Source organism: Monodelphis domestica, chromosome 1 (genome assembly GCF_027887165.1).
Source record: "Monodelphis domestica isolate mMonDom1 chromosome 1, mMonDom1.pri, whole genome shotgun sequence".
NCBI lineage: Eukaryota > Metazoa > Chordata > Mammalia > Didelphimorphia > Didelphidae > Monodelphis > Monodelphis domestica.
Window position 1 is genome coordinate 385,434,061 of NC_077227.1, and position 16,774 is coordinate 385,450,834.

General features: G+C 38.5%; 1 long non-coding RNA gene and 1 pseudogene across 1 annotated transcript in view; one reads left to right on the top strand and one right to left on the bottom strand.

Moving 5' to 3' along the window:
• LOC130456399 (uncharacterized) overlaps positions 1–5,830 on the top strand; it is a 47,829-nt gene extending 41,999 nt beyond the window's left edge. The window contains exon 3 of the long non-coding RNA XR_008915181.1: positions 1,913–5,830. This is a non-coding gene — a long non-coding RNA (uncharacterized LOC130456399). The remainder of the gene's footprint in view (positions 1–1,912) is intronic.
• Positions 5,831–13,738: 7,908 nt separating this feature from the next.
• Positions 13,739–15,394, bottom strand: LOC100031585 (heparanase-like; annotated as a pseudogene).
• Positions 15,395–16,774: the final 1,380 nt, after the last annotated feature.

Genomic DNA, 16,774 nt, shown 5'->3' on the forward strand with positions numbered 1-16,774 from the left:
CCCAAAAGAATTCTGATTTAAATGATTACATCAATGAACCACTGCATCTTTAGCATAGTACTCATCAATTATAAATTTTTGATCATTTTAGCAGCAAGTCACATAACAATCATAAAATTCTGAGCAAGCATTTTTCATATATATGCCATTTTTAACATCCTACCCACTCCTTGGCTACTGTTTGCAACATATATCTTTATACAGATCAAAATGTAATAAAAATATCAACCAACATATTCCCAAAGTTTGTGTGAGGTAACTTATCAATTACATTTCACTCAACTCATTTGATCATTCTGGACATGGAATGTTTGCATTAATATTCCACAGCTTCAAAGAAGCTTCTTAGTCAGACAGGGCTGGCAACATTTGCTTGCTTGAGCATTTTAAAACCTCTGAAATATACAATTAAAATATACTTATATTTAAGTTCTATCACACAGTGGTTGTCAACTCTTTCATGTCCCTATTTCAGTCCCCAAGTATCATTATGGAACAATTATAAGCACTTCTTTCTCCCTCCTGTGTGCAAGGAAGGGGTTAATATCTTATGAACAATTTATCCTAAGGCTCCTTGTCTTGTTTTAGGTTTTATTACTTAATAACCTTGTACCATCCTTCTTTAAACAAGTGAGCTTACTACAATTTAAAATTTTGAATGTATCAAACCCCCTTCATAATAATTTACTCTCAGTGGATTTTACTTTGAACTCCACAACTTCCAAACAACTTTGATTAAGTCCTTTAGCAATCTTTCAGTGGGTCACCAAACTGAAATTCAAAGCATTTACCTGTTCTCCTCTCAAACTTCTGTCTAAAGTAGAATAGAACCTCCAGTTTAGTTTTATTTTAGCTCAAAACATTGCTACATACCTGATTAAATTCCATCAACATTATTCCAATTTATAATTTGTTGTATCTATTTTCACAGTAGAATTCATAGTATTAATTAGTATCTCTATCCATTATTCTTATTTCTTCTGGCTTCTCCTCTTTACCATTATTGTAAGTAGAGGAAAGGTACTATACTGGATTGTATTTAATCTTCATCACAAGCCCTTCTTGATTTCAGGGCTGGTCAAATTTGTCTTGTTAAGGAGATATAGTTTGCATATCATATACCCTTAACCTATTTAGGTGGAAAACTTAATTTTCTTCATAGTATAAATGCATACATATTTTGTATTAACTCAGCATTACTTTCCAGCAATTTGTATCTGAATACATGTTCATCTGAAGATCACAAATTCCTTCCTATACATTGTGCACAGTTTTAAAAAAAACAATTCATATAACCTTAGTCAGACACCACTCTTTTGAAATTCCCTTTTGCAAAATACCAAATTTTCAGTACTTGTATTATTAAATCCCATGCTCAGATTAATCAGTTTCAAAACTTCTTGCATGTCATATGATTTCTTATTGTTAGTTCTGACAACACATACATTAAAATAACATCTGATTTGAAAAATCCCAATTTTAAATTCTAGAATAAATTCTTCTCAACAACATAACAACTTTTTCTGGATGACTTTTACATCTATAAAGTAGCCAGTAAAATTTCTGTCCTTATAGAATAAAACATTCCTTCTCTGTGTCAAGCTGGCTATCAATCACATTTAGACAATTCTCAAATTCACTTAAACCATTATGCATTGCAAGATCTAACAAAACAAACATCTAACCATGAGTTTTGTTGTTCTCAATAAAATTTGGCTAACATTTCACATTTAACTGACAAACAGTTACCACAATACATGAAATTACATTTGTACCATCTCAAAATCACTAACAATCCTCCCAAGTTGCATACATCTACCCTTAGAATTAATCTTAAGTGAAAAGTGCCTCTAACTATGGAGAAAACATTTCCTTTTTCTGCTCTGAATTTTTCTCTTTTTCACTCCTTCAGGGGCCCATCCAAGGAAGAAGGAGGAAAAAATCCTAGAACAGATATTTGCTTTTGTTCTTTGCTGAGAATTTTTGACTGTGGGAAGTTCCATCTTGCAACTCCCCCATTTATCTTTTTGTGCGTGTCCAATTTAAGAATACATAGAGACGAGACTGTGACAAGACAACAATAAACAGAAACATACAACTTTGTGACAAGCATGCTTTGAAAGGAGAAAATCAGTGTTTTAGGATCCTTTCTTAAAAAGAAACGTATGCAGGGAGAAAATTCATTAAAACAGTTTCAGTGTACTGCCCCTTTAACTGAAGAAGCTAAGCTGTTGCGATTAGCCATCTGATTGGCTGAGCTGACTTTCTTGTTCCCTAACTTTCCCTGCACCATACATGCAGATATATCTAAAATGCTCTTGTAGTATCTGGAAAAAACTACTATCTGCTCCCAGTTAGGGTTGGAGGCGAGCTGTTCATGAGGCTGACTGGGTTTCTCAAGGAAGGAACTTTTACATCCCCTCCTATTCAGATATTTCTCTTGCTTGGAAGCTTGCTGCTGGAGCAGGCACAGCCTCTCCTTCATAGCCTTCCTGGTTGGAATATAGGTGGAGGTAGTTGGGGAACAGACAACATAAAAGAAATTATCCTTTGTTAAATTGCATCTTACACTCTTTTTGCCTCTTCATTTGTTTAATCTAGCCACACAAAAACAACAAAGACTCAACAGAAACCCATAGGACACACTCTTTCACACATTCATACAACTTTGAACCTGAAGGTTACCCCAGAAGTCACTGAAAGAAGTCTCTTTAGTGACCTGGCTGAGGGACTAAAGCTGCATCCAGTAACCCAACAGCCTCTACTGAATCTGGATTTATAGAACAGAACAGGACCATATAAAATAGTAGTGATGACAATGGAATCCTTGCTTTGCTCCTTATTTTACCTGAAAGATTACTAGTGTTACAAATAATTCCAGTTCCTCATTTTTGATACTCTACCATTTGGATGAAAGACCCACTTATTCCAATTCTTTGAAGTACTTTGAATATAAATGTATTTATTTTTTCAAAAGTTTTTTTATATGGTTTTTGATGTAATCTCATTTGTTTTTATGGACTTTTGATATTGAATCATCCCTCCTCTTCTGACTTAAATTTTACTTGATTATCACAAATAATCATCTGACTATTTTATGTCTATAATTTAATGAGTTTATAAGAGTATATTTCTCTCCTCAGAGAAGAATAAAAACGTTCAGTAATTCAGACAGTACAAAGTTATCGATTTTTACTCTGGGAATCTTGAGTTTCCTTTGAGATAAGTCAGAAGACCCATATGAAGTATAAATTCATACTAGAAGTAATAAAATTTAAAGAAAGGCAGGAGCCTTGTCCTCTCACAGAAAGAAGAGGCTAAAATCCTCAAAGATATTGAAAGAGAAAGAAGAAAGGAAAGAAGGAAACCAATATTTGTTAAGTAATGATGATGTGTACTGTTCTACGTTCTTTATAATTATTATCTCATTTGATCCTCACAACAATCCAGGGAGGCAGATGCTATTATAACCCTCATTTTTAATTGAAGAGACTGAACTAGACAGAGACTTATGACTAGCCCAGAGCCAAACAGCTTGTAAGTATCTGTGATATATTTGAATTTGGGTCCTTGTGACTTTAAGCCAGCTTTCTATCCACTAAGCTTCAGGGTAGCTTATAAGTAAATAGTACATAGAAATGCAATGGACCTCAAAACATAGATAGTTAGAGCCAGAGAGACCTTAGAGACCATGTAGTCGAACCTTCTGATTATCAGATGAAGAACTGTGATAAAAGAGAAGTGTAATGATTACCATGGTTACCAAGGTCATTAGTTTATAGAGTGAAGAGGCAGATTCATTCTTATGATTCAATATCTAGTTTTCTTTATACCATTCAACTTTGATGCATACAAAAATAATTGTTTAAGGATTAAAAACAACAACCAGGTAATATGACATTTCAAATCTGAGTCCCAGCTTCCTCCTTTGAATGTCAAGATAATAATACAATATCTTCCCTCAGAGAAATATTGGGAAAATAAACAGGAGAATGTTTGTGAAACCTTTTTTGTGCTTCATGAACCTGAAATTTCCACATGAATGTGAGCTGCTGTTACATGGATGCTTTGAAGAATCTATGATTTCAAAGTATAGGCACATTTTTTCTGAGGTGTAGATCTCAGCCTGTCCACATTGTCTAATCTAGTTTGAACTTTGTACAAGTCTTTAAGCTTTCAGAGAGGCCTTCCTCCTCCTTTGTTTTTCCTGTCACAGGGATACCGATGCAGTAATTTGATTATTTATTCAGTATCTCTTGTTCTCTCTATATGGTCAGCATATCTACCTTATTGTTCAGATATGTTGGTATTTTGTGCCACTTTTTATACAAAAAAATTCATTGTTCATAATATGACACAACTCCTTTGCATTTTTCAATTCTTTCCTATGTCACTTGAGCTGCACTTTGAAAGAAAAGCCTAGGTTGTAGACTTATGAAATTATAGTCACAGAATTATAGATTTGGAAGATGTCTTTGAGGTCTCATCTAAACAGTATTTTCATTTGAAAGAGATATTAAAACTCTGTGCAGTGAATGACAACTAAAGTTAACATAAAAAAATGACCAAATTGTAATGGATGTTTAGGTTCCAGATCGGTGTTAATGATATGAGGGTACAGGTTCCCTCCTAGATAACCCAAACTCCAGAACTGTTCCAGATCAAAATGGACAAAGGAAATTCCTTTTTGCTGCCTGAGAGGAACATCCCCCTTGGATTTTCCCCTAGATCCTAAATTAACATAGCTATGTACTTCCCAGTTCCATCCTGATAAACATTGGTGGTACCTAATCCAAACATCCCTTGAATTCCACAGATCATCCCTTATACCCCCAACCCAATGAATTACTTCCTTCCTGATTTACCTCATTCCCCTCTTATCCTGTAACCCCTGTTTTCAAAGGGGCATAAAAACCAAGTACCCCATGTCCTCAGGGAAGCAGTGTTCTACCTGCACATGGTCTCCAGACCATTCAACATTATCTCCAAATTAATAAATTTCTCTTTTTATTTTTAAGCTAATTTTGGAGTCTAGCATTTTTGCAAAAGGTAACCTGTCCTCAACTTTGGGTTTTACCTCAAAGCTCTCCCACAACAGTGAGAACCATCTTCTCCTTTCTCCTCTTCATTTTTTTCCTTTTACATGTCCTTTCTTTTCTTTTCCCCTTCTCTCTTTGTTTCTTATTCTTCCTTTATTTCTTTTTTATCTCTATCTTTCATCTTACTATGACTTTATCTCTTCTCCTTCCCTGGTTGTTGGTATGATGTGGAAAGGATCCTGGACATGAACTCAGAAAGTCTGCATCCAGTTTCTTGGATCACATAATTTCTACAGGTGTGATTCTTGGCACGTCATCTTACTTCTGATCCTTAATATCCCATTTTATACAATGGTTATGGTAATACTTCCCTTGCCACCTCATAGGGCTGTTGGGATGAGAATGCTTTGGAATCTTAGGGTTTTACATAATGTAAACTAAAATTATTATCATGGTACTTCAATGTATTCTTGATCTCATGTTTATCAGTCACCCTCCACTTTCATGGATTAAAATGCATCCATACCTTCTTCTGGGACATTATTTGCCATGTAGTTTGAAAAGTATCCAGAAGTGATTTACCCAAAATTCAAGAGAACTTTGGTTTGGTTAGTATGTTGAAGATAAGTAACAATGTAGAACTTTAGCTGAGTTGTTGCCTTTTTATAGGACTGGAATAGTGATGAAATGAGAAATTTTATAGAAAGTTCTATAAGAATTCAATAAAATATATTGAAAAGAGCATTGGATTTATATTTAGATATTGCCCTCCAGGCCTGGAATGTTCAACTTCATCACTCCTTCTCAAAACTCTTCACTCCCTCTCAGAACTTAAGTTTTCAAGTTTCTATGAGAAGTAAAAAAAAAAAATATATATATATATATATATATATATATATAACCATTATCCAAAAACAAAAATCTTAAGTTATAGCATTTCCTACTTTAAACTTTCCTCTACTTTAATCAGTCCAAAGTGGTTACCCATATTTAGATAAAACATGTTGGGGTTTAATAACCTAGGCTCTAATACTCCGGCTCAATTTCCATTCAAAGTTTTAGCCAATCATTGCAATGGATTCTTTCCCTCTGCTATTTGCATATCTCTTCTCTTTCACACCATCCTCTTTTCTACTTCCCCAAAGCAGTGTTGGCAAAGTATTTTTTCTAGTTCGAGTTCCCAGAGGGCAAATTGTAGCTGTTTGTGAGCCCCCAGTATTACTGAAGAGAACTGAGGGAGGAAGTGCTTGCTTTGGGCAGCTTGACAGAGGGGAGGGGCATGCAAAAAGTGTCCTCAGGCACTGAGAAAAAGGGGAACAGAGTAGCACCTCCATTGGCGGGGGGGAGGCTGCATATGTGCCAATCTTTCCCGGGTCAGGACTGGGAGAGACACACAATTGCTTTGCTTCACTCACAGGCATTCACCCATGTTGACTGGAAAAAACACAGAACTATTAAATAGTCAAAAATCACTCTTTAAATCAAGGGAAAGGGGTTCAATGCAATAATAGGCTTCATCACAGAACTGCACACCACACAACTGCACAGAGTATGAGGATTGCACTCTGGACATTCTGGACAATGACCTCTGGGAAAGCCAACCACATTAGATTGGACAATTCTAAGGAACAAAAGAATTTGGGGAACCTATATACCATTTGGTGGAAATCCAGGGGCAGGGAAAGATGATTGACATTACTATAGCTACAAAGGAAATGGGAGTGTTCAAACTACATTGACAGGATACAGTCAAGCTTGGGAAAGGAATCATAACTAGAGGCTAGGGTGTAAGAGAAGGGGCTACTTACAATGGATACTAACTGATGGTTCCTGCCCAGGTGTGAATCTTCTTGGGAAAGGGTCTCTGATACAATAGAGGAGACTAAAGAGGGTCCATAGCATATGCTTAGTCCCAACTAGGAGTGTCATTCACCCGAGGGTCCACTATTCAATTTGAAACTGCTAGCTTGAGGTCTCCTTCAGGGTGGATTCTCACTGGAACAGGGAAAAAGTGCAAACTTTGGGGTCTCCAACTTACAAGCTAGTCCTGAAACTTAGGGTTTATCAGATCTTACTAGGCTACAACTTTGGGGTTTTTAGATTTCATGTTGACACCCATGTACACAAAACCAAACACATATATACATTTTAGTGTGGAGGATCTAACTCCAGGCTAAATTGAATCCCATTTTAGACCAAAAAAAGTTTTAGGGTCATATTTAGGTAACTTGACAATTATTTTAACACCTAATGTTAAGGCCTGGGGATTCACTCACCACCAAGGAAGACCATGGACAATGCAATCAGGCAAGGAAAAAGGCCATTTATTATGGAACTGGTACGCGCACCAGTGGGAACCTCTGCCATCAGAGTTTGGAGCTGCTTCTGAAAGGCTGGGCTTTAATTACTTTTCAGCATGTATGGCCCCCCTTCCAGCCCCTTATCTGCCACATACCATCCTTGGAACTTTGCCAGCATGTATGGCTCTTATCTGCTACATACCATTCTTGGAACTTTGACAATTTTATGTTATTGGGGTCTTCTTGGCCTTTATCTGGTACCCACTGCAGCTGGGGTTTGGCATATTTATTGGAGTCTTCTTGGCCTTGATCTGGTACCAACTGCAGCTGGGGTTTGGCATATATATGGTTCTGACAAACTCCCAAGGCTAGCCAGCTCCCTGTTCAGGCCTTCCTGAACTTTTCAAGGCTGGTCAATTTTGCCTTCCTCACTACAAGTTTCAACATTTACTTGTACCTGGTCCACAATTTGAAGGAGATAGTCATATTTTTGGTTTTGTATCCTTGGTGTTTAGCACAGTGTCTGACACATTGGGTTTTTTTGACGCATTTAAGGAATGCCAATGAAATTGAAACAAACTAGATTCAAATCCTGCCTTTGCATCTCACAGCCCATAGGTCCCAGCAATATAACTCCATCTTTCTGGGGCTCTTTTTTCTCATCTGTAAAATGAACAAAATTTGATCTGATGACCTCTAAGGTCTGTTCCAACTTTCTTTTGCTAGTTAGAAGGATTATTATTGTAGATAAAGCAGAAAAGGCTCATAACATTTAGACACAGATTAAGAATATGCAACTCACTGGAGGTTTCTCTTGGTTTTTGTTTCTTTTTGAAGTGTACAATTTTTATTTATTTATTTTTGAAGTGTACAAAAGTAAAGTACATTAGCAGGGAAGCAATGTAAAAGGACTCAGCACACCTCAGAAGTTTTCAGCACAGTAATCACTCCCTTTGAGGTAGATAGGAAAAAGGTGATCAGATAACTTCCTTTACCTATGCTACTGACATGGGCACTGTACCCCAGAAACCCAGGTGAACTATTATCAGGGAAACTCCCTTGTTTTGCCTTCCCCTGACTCTGAGCCTAAAAACACCCAATGACCCCTCTAGGGTCCTGAGAGGACTATCTTACTTTGATTGTCCTCTAGATGAACAGAAAGATGCACCTTCAAGCCACACCTCGATCCTATCAGACATCTGTTTGTTCCCTAAAACTAAGGAATATTTATGTCCACAGGCAGACCCCAGTATGATCACCCCACCTCATGCCTGAGTGACTAACTCTGTTTTAAAAGGTATTAAAAATCCCCAGAACTGATGTGATCTGGGGAAACAGCCTTTCCTTTCATTCTGTCCTCCCAATGAACTGCTCCCCATCTTGCTGTTCTACCTTGCTATTCTCCTGGCCACTCTCAACATTACTTTCTAAATTAATAAATCTCTTTTTTGTTTTTAAGCTAAGTTTTGGAGTCTTGCATGCTTGCAAAAGGTATCCTTTCCAAACCCCAAGGATATCCTTCCCACCCATAACACTACCACATATTTGGAGCTGGTCATCTCAGAAGACAGCTTCCTTTAGGACCTTCATTTCAGGGACTAAAAGAACAAGTTTTAAAAATAAGATATAAGAGTATTTTTTAACATCTCTTCCCATTGTACCAATTCCAGAACCTGTTGAGAAAGCTATCCCTAACTATTGGAGAACTGTTGTCTAGTTCTGAAAACAGATAAAGAAACTCATTTCTATTCAGCTGTGAAATGTGCCAAGTCCTATGAGAAAGATAGAAAGAGGCCTAGAGTCTTTGCTGTTCTGTCAAAAAAAAAAACCCAAATCTAATGAGGGGAAATAATCTGCTCATTTTCATAGTGGAGTTGAAAACTTGTTTTAGTATATCATTTAATCTAGAGTAAGAGAATTTTTGCAAATATATCAGCTCTGCCACTAAATATCCAGATAACCCAGTTGAAGTCAATTAATTTCCTTTGGCTGCCATTTCCTCATCTTTGTATATAGCCCATGGCAACTTCTCTCATACATGGGTGTGTAGAAAAGTTATCCCAGGATCAAGGTACTACTTGGTTTTGCATTCACTCAAAGCCTTTGCTCATGGGGCATCATGGATGAGAACTTTGTTCTGTGAAGCCCCAGATTTACCTTTATTTCATGGGAACTTGCTTTCAAGAAACTCCCAGACTGACCCTAGTCCCAGATTAAACAATAAGCCATCAATCACCCTGAATAGGCCTGATAGGGATACTCAAGTCTTAAGTACCCTTTTTGGTTTCTTGGTTTCTCTTATTGTATTTGGGTCTCTCCCAGAGACATACAACCTCTTTCCCAAACCCCTATATAAATGGTCAGTTGTCCTTCCTTTCCTATCCTCTCTAAACTGTGTATAAGATTCTATGTTCATTAGTTCAATGGACACCCCCATAATGGAGATTCCCATTCAAGCTGCATTTTCCCAGGGACATCATTCCCAGAGTCTGAAGAACTTAACTTAGTATGGTATTGGTTTTGTGTGTGCCAGCACTCTGTGATGACAATAAGAGCATTGTCTCCCTTGTCCTGATTAAAGACTTGTTCTTTTATAACTACTTTGATGGTTCTGTGTTTTTCCAGATTGACACTATGTTTATTTTTTTAATTGATAGCTTATGATTTATATCACCTATATTTCTAACTTGAGTTTACCCCTTCTCTCAACTCCCAGAAAAAACATCCTTTATGACACATAATAAGGGGGGAAAAGCCCTATTTCTGTTACAACAAGGAATCTCACTAAAACCATGATCTGATCCATGGAAAGGGAGATTTACTAATAATGCTCACAGGCTCTAAACTTGAAATAGCTTCCAAAGAAGTTAGGCCCCTAGTAAAAGCAACAGCCAGCTTATAGAGGGTTCCATAGGTATTGAAGCTATGGGTAAGGGGAGGGTTTGGGAGCATAAGCAAGACTGAAGACAGCAGTATGAGTTAAATTTAGGGTTTTTAACTAAATATAAGAATTATAAAGTAATATTGTGGTCACATTTGAAAAATATTACAGCTTAATTTAAAATGATTTTAGCAACTTTATTTACAAAGAGATAGAAAGAGTGAAAGTAGAAAAATGTAAGAAGAAGGTATAGAATTATCTAGCCTACCACCCCAAGTGTTGCCCAGCCCCAGCAGGGCTTCCCCAAGTCCAGTATCCACGTAGATTTCCCAGTTATCCTCAATCAGAGGTCCCAGTGGCGTTTTCAGCAATAGTTGCACCAATGCAGCATCCTTCATAGCCAAGGCAGGGATCTCAGCCACTCATTCCAAATACCAGGAAGGGAATGAATCTCTGGAACCAATCTCTCCAGAAGCCAGTAAAGGAATGAATCTAGACCATGCTAATCTCTTCTTTTTATACTCCTTTTTTCACTTCACTTCCTGTCACTTCCTGTCACTCCCTCTTCTTCACAGAAACCAATGGCAGAATTTTAGTTTGCCTAACACTGCCAAAGGAGGGGGCAGTAGCCTTTGGAGGTGTGAGATTACGCTAGTAAGTGACTTATGAACTCTCTTATTTAGTGTTAAGTAGGGATACTTTAAGTTCTTGATTTGGTTAACTAAAAATAGACCAGGGGAAAGTTAATCCTATTTTCCCAGCAGGCTATCCTTGTTTACAGAGCAGATGAAAGATCCAGACATCCCAATGGTGAGTGCAAGTAGACTGCTAAGGGGGAGCAGGAGGCAATTGTTTAGGGATTCTAGGCCAGGACCCATACAGAGAAAGGAAGGAGTGTGGGGAGTTATATGACAGGGCAACAAGGGGCTTGGGTAAAGGTAAAATATCAGCCAAGGAAAGGAGAGGGAGGGGGAAAGGGAGATTTAGCTCTGAGGCCATTTTTACAGGCCCACTTCTACATGGCCAAGCTTAAGATTCTGCCTCTACATTTTAGCAAAACTGGCTAAAATATCTTTAAAAAATCTTATGTTATACAATATCCCATCTCTATAGTTTTTTGTCTCTTCAAAGAAGTTGCAGAGGAGATCCTATTGGAGTAGGAGAGGTGCTTCCTATATAGGCAGTACAGTGAAGAGTGTATTGGATTTGGGAATCAGGAATACCTGAAGTCTAACTTTGAGATTTGTGACCCTGAACAAGCCACTTGACCTTTGTCAATCCCAATTTCCTCATTTACAAAATGAGGGTGTTGACCTTGATGGCTTCCAATTTCCTTCCCATTTCTAAATCTCTAATTCTAGGATCCTATCTCATTCTTTTGGGGTTAGGCTTTGTAATTATGGTTTAGAAGAGTTCAGTTTTGATTATTTTATTGTTTTTTCCAGTTTATTTATATTTATCATTTTCCTGACTTGCTTACTTCATGTTGAATCAACTCATGTAAATGTGTTTCCCTGTTTTCTCTGTATTAATTATAGTTACCATTTTGGGGTCACTGTAACTTTAGCAAGGTATTTTGTTTTTACATTACATACATTTACAAATTACTTTCTCTTTGTGAAAGATTTCTTGTAACAAGATAAAGAGTTAAAAAAAAAACCTAATGCAGTGACTTCAAATGAAAGTGCATACAAAATTTCCAATCTGTACCTCCCCCTGCCAAGGAGAAGGTAGGTGGTTCAGTGGATTGAGTGCTGACTTGTTATAATGAGAATTTGTAAGGGAATGAACAAGAGGGAAACATAAAAATTAGATTTATTGTTGAAAAAGGGAAGAAGGGAAAAGGGTTAGGAGAATGATTACAAGTAATATTAAACTCTAATGTCTATAGATTTATCTTATCCTTTCTTATTCTAAGCTAAATAATAAGTCTCCCCAATAACCAAATCCCAAAAGTGGAATACAATCACATGGGCCAGGATCTTCAGATGATAGCTGTACAAAAAGGTCCAGTGGAGCAGTGTGTCCTCAATCTTCTCTTCAAGCTGCCAGCAGCCAGTTCAAAAGATTCCTCTCTTCAGCTGGTATCACCAACACCAGAAACCTGTTTTTCAAAACCTCCAACTTCAGGTCCTTCAGGAGAGAAGTCCCAAGACAGTTGTGACCTTAGAACCTTTCCCCAGATCTTGACCCTTAGACTCCCATGTGATTCTCAGTCACATGCTCCTGTGAATCACTCTAATGTTTGCATTACACAGTCTGTTGCAAAATGTCCTTTCCATATCACAGCCTATAGTCATTTTTTTGTTTGTTTATTTGGTTTTTTTAACCTTTACCTCCTGTCATAGAATTGATACTAAGTACTGGTTCCAAGGTAAGGACTAGGCAATTGAGTTAGAAAGTGTTCCAGACTAGATTTTGTAGCAGGACATGAGAAACCTAGAGACCCTGAAGTCTAAGGGATATATGAGTAACTCCTCTGGCCTCAGGAATGTGGTGTGGCCAAAGCACATTGCCCCTGGTAAATGAGAAGTGAAAAAGACAGTGTCAACCTTGAAAAATATAGAATCATCAAAGTAGTGTAAGGATTAAAAATTAAGGTTGGACTAAATATATAAGAATGTAGTTGATGAAATTAACCTATATGAAGCCAAGTGACTTTTTTTTAGCAGTATTTATTTATAAAATAGAGGGAATGAGTGAAAATAGAGAAATGAGAAAAAGGATAGAGATGGTATATATCCTATCACACCACATTATTACTCTGGCCCAGTTCAAACTAGGCAGGGCTTGTTAAGTCTCCACCAGAGTACTATGGGTCTGAGGGGTTGGTGGTGAATAAAGCAAGGGTTCCAGCCACTAGGCCTCCTCCAAGACAGGGGTCCTCTCTGGAAGCTAGTCCTTTCAGGATCCAGAAAAGGAGTCAGCCTTTTTCATTCACCCATGTGGTAGTCCAAAGAGAGGATCCTCCACTAGCTTTCAGATCCTCCAAAAGAGCTCTAAAAGCAACTCTGAAAAACTTCTTGAAAAAACGCTCTCACAGGAAGTTACAACTACTTTTAAAGATCCTTCTTTGTGTCACTTCTTGTGCCTTCCTTATTTTATGTGGACCAATTGTAGTTTATGAATTTTCTTAAGACTGCCCAGGTGGCAGTCAGTCATTTCTGAGTTGTCACCCACTTTAGCACATGGGTGTCAGACCTCCCCCCACTTAAGTGTAAAGTGGGAGTGTATATACTTCTGGTGATTAAATCTTTTTTTTATGGCTTCATAAATACTTTTATTTAAAATATGAAAATATAAAAGCACTCATATATAAAAATTAGGCTCTTTGTAGCCTTTGAAGTTGAAATCCTTTTTGGTATGCATTCACCTGGATACCGTCCTAGTCTCTTGGGAGCTTTCATTCGCTGATATGTGATATTTGTCTGACCGCCTAATGCTTCAAGTTGTACTTCATTTATATTATTATTCCTGAAATTTATCCACAGGACTAAACTGGTTAGCCTTCACACCTTTTAGATACAAGCAGCAACCCTGGCATTTCTTATAACAAAAAATTCATAGGACAAAGGTGGCAAAGTCAATGGACAACCAAGGCAGAGGGGCTTGCCAATTAATTCTGGCAATGTTTTGTCATCCACCATCTTGAGAATATGGCCATTCAGTTTCACAGATTGTGAAAGTAGATTTTTGTATCCAGAAGGCTGGAAGATGTATTTTTCCATATTTTTATCATTTAAATGAGGGGGTAGCTGTAGATATTTGGTGTCTTTATGCAGATTTAGAGCATACAAAGTCAAATCTCCTTCTTTGTACTTTGGGTTCTTGTTGTTGGTACAATGAAGGTACAGTTGAAGTTTCTTGTTGTCTGGACTCTTCATGATAGCTATTAGCATCTTGGTGCCAACCAGTTGCTTGAACACAAGAGAGAATCAATAATCGGGCAAAGGTCTTATCTACTAAATGATAACTTTCAGCTCCAAAGAACCTTTGTCTCATTACCACATTAATACCCATTTTAGCTGGCAGGCCTAGTTTATCCAACCACATAAAACCAGCAACGTATGTATCAGAGAGCTCGGGAGGCCCCCTTCCAAAAATTGGGCTTGTTTTTCCCAACCAGACTTTCTCACCAGGTATGGTTTCATCCACGACCTGAAAAACTTTTTGTGCTGAGAAAATAAATGAATCCAACACTTTGGGGTTTTAAAAATCCTCTTTAGTAGCATTTGGTTCCTTCAGATAGTAGTGATGCCATGTGACTGCATCAATTACTCCTCCCCAGACATTCAGGAAGCTCCTTAGCAGCTCCCCACTGTTCTTCCTTAGTTGACCAATATCAGGCCCAAAGAGTTTTGCATTTTTTAAAACATATGTTTTTAGAAGTGAATGCAATTTAATAAAGTCTTTTCCTAGCTGGGATCCTTCAACATAAATGCCAGACTTCTTCCTAAAACTGGTTCATTGCTAAGTTCCCAGGACATGTTATACTTCTTGGAGGTGCAATGATCCAAGAACAACTTGGCATTTGAGCTGTTCCATTGCGAATTTATTTTCCTTACTGAGGCATTGATGTTAGAGATCAGATCCAACCCTGAACACTGGGCAAAACTGTATAGCATATTCACCGGGTTTTTTATGAACTTGCAAATATTATATTTCTTCTCATGTTGTTCTTTGAGGAGTCACACTTCCTGAATGGGCCATTCCAATTGTAATTGCTCCTTCACCTCATGAGGGATAGGACCCAAATTACAAGAATTTGGGTTGACTTAAGATTCCCACTAACTGCTTTCCTCAAAGATTGATTCCTACTTTGGGTCAAAGAGCATGAAGTCCATCTTGGTGCCACCAAGTCTCAAGTAGGTAGGATATAAACCACTGGCTAAGATTCAAAGCCTTTGGGAACCCAAAAAGATGATATATCTGGGGTATATAACCAGGTTGGCATCAATGATGATGGAGAGGAAAGCAAGGCTCACATCCTGCACCTTGACTTCGGTGTGCAGGTTGAGCTTCAAGACTTTGGGAAGCAGCTCCGAAACCTTCAGGGGGTTCCCTGAAAGCAGCTTGGGGAGCCCCATCAGATGTAATAGGAGTATCCAGAGCAGCCTTAGGAACACCCAAATGCTGGGATGCATCTCAGACTCCTTGGCCAACTCTGCCAGCATCAGCGACCCAGCACAGGGAGACTACTGGTGATTAAATCTAAAAGTGGGCATGGGAGAGTTAATTCTGTATTGATTTAGAATCTTGAACCCTAGAGACTACATTTCCCACAATCCACTTTTCCTTTTCCTGCATCCCCACATTTTACAATATTGTATTTAAGTGGTGGTTATTTCTCCCTCTTCCTCTCTTGGACCTGCTATGGTGCTGAAGTCAGGCAGTTCTTTTGTTTTAGTTATTATTAATAAAACTTTATAAAATATAATACTTAGTTATTGATTAGTGATAGTCTCTTGGTGACCAAGAATGACAATTGTCTTTGTGCATTATCATCTATTGATGTACCCTCATGTGGCTTTGAAGTCCAAAGACTGAAGCACAAAGTTTGTGGCACATGGGGCATGGAACTCCAGTTGTTACAGGAGGTGCAGTTGTGGCCTGGTGTTGGCATTCATGCGCAGCGGCAAGACATCGACGTTGTTCATCTTCAAAGGTGGTGGCGGCATGGTTAATGTGGGTTCGCCAGATGCTTCTGACAGAGGCAGCAAGTTCTAGTTGCTTTGGTGTAATGCCAGCCCACTTCAAGTTTGACTTTAGTTGATCCTTGAATCTTTTCTTTGGTCGACCTTGTTTCCTGAGTCCAGCTGACAGTTCACCATAGAATACCTGTCTTGGTATTCACTGTGGGTCCATGCGGATGATGTGTCCAGACCATCGTAGCTGGGTTTTGAGTTCCATGACTTCGATGCTGGTGGAGTTGGCTGTCGAGGACTTCCTGGTTGGTGATTCGGTCCTGCCATCGGATCCTCATGATTGACCGGAGGGAGCGTTGGTGGAATTGCTCCAGCTGTTTCATGTCCTTCCGGTACAGTGTCCATGTCTCGCAACTATATAGGAGCGAGCTGAGGACCACTGCATTATACACTTTGAGCTTTGTCGCAGTGCTTACACTGCTGTGCTGGAGGACTTTGGAGTGCAGCTGCCTGAGTGCCTGGCTGGCCTTTTGGATCCTGGCATTAATCTTGTGGTCTAGGGACCCGTCGTTGGCGATGGTTCTGCCCAGGTACTTGAAAGTGTTGACGTTAGAAAGCTGTGTGCTGTCGATTGTAATTCATGGCTGGTTTGTTGGCCTCCCTGGTGCAGGTTGGAACAGCACCTCTGTTTTGCTGAGGCTGATAGTCAGGCCAAACAGTTTTGTTGCGGTAGAGATAGAGAACCTGTCCACAATGGTTTGAAGATGATTTTCTTGGTGCGCCATGAGAGCACAGTCATCTGAGAAGAGAGCTTCCAGGATGAGTCTCTCTGTTGTCTTTGTTTTTGCAGTCAGGCAGCGAAGGTCGAATAGTGAGCCATTCAGTTGATATTTGATGTAGACACCCAGG